We start from the raw sequence: 2,500 nt of genomic DNA on the forward strand, positions 1-2,500 counted from the left end.
TTTTATACGTGTGATGCTGTGCACTTTCCTGGATTGTCTATTAAAGCCTATTGCATTGTGGATTTCCGTATTTCGCCTCGTCTTTACAGCAGCATCGGTGACAGGTGGGTTATTGTGGGAAATATGAGCATACCGTCGTTCGTCTTTGCGTCATTAGGTCACGTCCGTTTACATGAAGAAGGAGATTATATGGCATGTGAGGATGCTGCTGGTAGCGGATCATTTATAGCCTTTTCTCACAGCAGCTGGAATAACTAAATTTATCATTTTGATGGCGGATTGTAATCCAGAAAAGTCCAAATGACAATCATCAGTGACAACTGGAGATTCACTGTAGTCAAAAGCAAAAGACTTTGGACTGCAGAGTGGCTACAGAAATTGAAATCTACAGGTAACACTAACACACACTAAATACACAGTCACACAGTGTTGATGTTGTTAACATTAACAATTTGAGAACAAAATATAACAATAATAATAATTTGCATGGTTTGACGTGATTCGAGCTAAGCGATTGTTAGATTTAAACCATCGGCAGCGGGATTTATTGTAATACTTCTTTTTTTTCCCAGTTGGTCAGAACAAAAGTGAAAGACATGTTACTTACTTGTTCAGATGATATTTTCCGGTGAAAATACTAATTTTGGTCATACTTTAAAACTACAATCTGAAGTACAGTATCCACATCGGATTCATCAGCGCTGAGAAGACGTGCCGATGCACAATGCATGTAAAGTTAATAATTCCGCAAATAACATAAATTGCAGGTTTCAAACAGAGATAGCGACAAAGAGGCAAAATTATGAACTGCAGCTTTAACAATACCTTCAGTCCTGTGTTACTAAATTGGTTTGTTTTGCCTCTTTGTTGCCTTACATCAGATTTCATGATTTCTCAACACAAAACAATTTCAGGAAAGCATGGGTGAGACTGATACGGCAAGATGAAGGTCCTTGTTTAACCCTCTGGTCCTATTCGTTTAGGAGTCACACTTGGCTTCTTAACGGTCAAAAATGACCGAAGCCTAAAAATGTAACTTTTTTTCCCCCCAGGAAAACTAATGAAATATATTTTTGTTCAATAATATTTTTTGAATATTATTTAGAATTTTGAGGGTATTTTATGATACTATGCAATATTTATACAATTTTTATGAGCTATTTTCCCCAATTGAAAATTCTTTTTTTTTTTATTATTATTATTTTTCAATTAAAGCAGTATTCTATGTTAAAATAGAGACAAGGCATTTAAAATCCAATTAATTAGTGACATCTGTTGGGAGTAAAAAAAAAAAGGAAAACTTTTATAATGCCATGGTGTAACCACTAGATTCCTATATAGTTCTATATAAAGTGGCTTATAAATTATCTAGTGTTTTTAGACATAAATACTTTTTTTAATGCATTGTGGATTTGGATTTATACTTAGACATTCTCAAACAGTACTTTTTGTCAAGGTTTATATATATATATATATATATATATATATATTTTATTTTATTTTTATTTTTATTTTTATTTTTTTTGAAATGTTGATTTGAAGTGTCAGTTTTTGCATGAATTTTTCTACAGTCAAACCTGAACACAGAGGAGGACATTTTGTTACACATAACAGCAAAATTCAATAAAAATGTGACAAAAATGAACAGGTATGTTTTATCACAGCTTAATAAATCTGGGTCTGATCTGATATCAACCTCTTATTTGAGTCTTCTGGCTCAATTTTACCATATTGTTACAGCCACACCAGTTCATTTGTGTGTATAATAGTGTGTTGTGTGTGTGTTTCTCTGCATGTGTGTGTTTGAGTGGGTGTTTCTGTTTGGTACTCTCGATGTTTTAGAGTGTAACCTCTTCCTGCTGTTCATTATTTACTGCTTTGTGGCTGAATTATTGTTTTTATTTCACACTTTTGCAAAAACTTGCTCTAGTCAGGCTAGTCCATATATACAATATGTGTATGGGGGGGTGGGGGGTTGGATGTGTCTATTTTGCACTCTTGACATTTTAGAGTGCCCCCCTTCATTACTGAATTATTAGTGTGTTCATGTGCAGTATACATTTCCAAACTGAGGATGTTTACATCTCATCTCATCTCGAACCTGCTGAAATGTTCCTGTAAATATATTTCCTTTCCAAATGTGCATTTCCCCAGTAACCTGCCACAGTCCAGTGCTTGTTCTAAACGTTGTAGAGGAATTTTTATTGCTTATCATTTATTCTCCTGATTTATAAATGGATGCATTGATACTTGTTTTCTCTCTGTCTTGTGTATCATTTAAAACAACTTGTTCAGTGGAAAATTACTGCTAATGCTGTTCTCTTTTAAGAAACACTTCTGAAACTAACAAAGGAAGTGAGGCAAAGGTGCAAATGTGTTTGTCTAGACAGCTTGGACTTCAATAGGGCATCTGCTAAATTTTAGACCTATTATTCTTATTTTTATGGAATATTGCAGTATTTATAAATGATTTATTTATAAATTCATGTGCCCCCATAAT

At 33.7% G+C, this 2,500-nt stretch overlaps 1 protein-coding gene and 1 long non-coding RNA gene across 5 annotated transcripts in view; one reads left to right on the top strand and one right to left on the bottom strand.

Annotated features, from left to right (window-relative positions):
- Window positions 1–2,500, top strand: part of LOC127511242 (membrane-spanning 4-domains subfamily A member 4A-like) — a 103,426-nt gene that overhangs the window by 62,233 nt on the left and 38,693 nt on the right. The window lies entirely within an intron of this gene.
- Window positions 1–2,500, bottom strand: part of LOC127511273 (uncharacterized) — a 63,756-nt gene that overhangs the window by 10,681 nt on the left and 50,575 nt on the right. The window lies entirely within an intron of this gene.

The sequence above is a fragment of the Ctenopharyngodon idella genome, chromosome 4, assembly GCF_019924925.1.
Source record: "Ctenopharyngodon idella isolate HZGC_01 chromosome 4, HZGC01, whole genome shotgun sequence".
NCBI classification, from domain to species: Eukaryota; Metazoa; Chordata; class Actinopteri; order Cypriniformes; family Xenocyprididae; genus Ctenopharyngodon; species Ctenopharyngodon idella.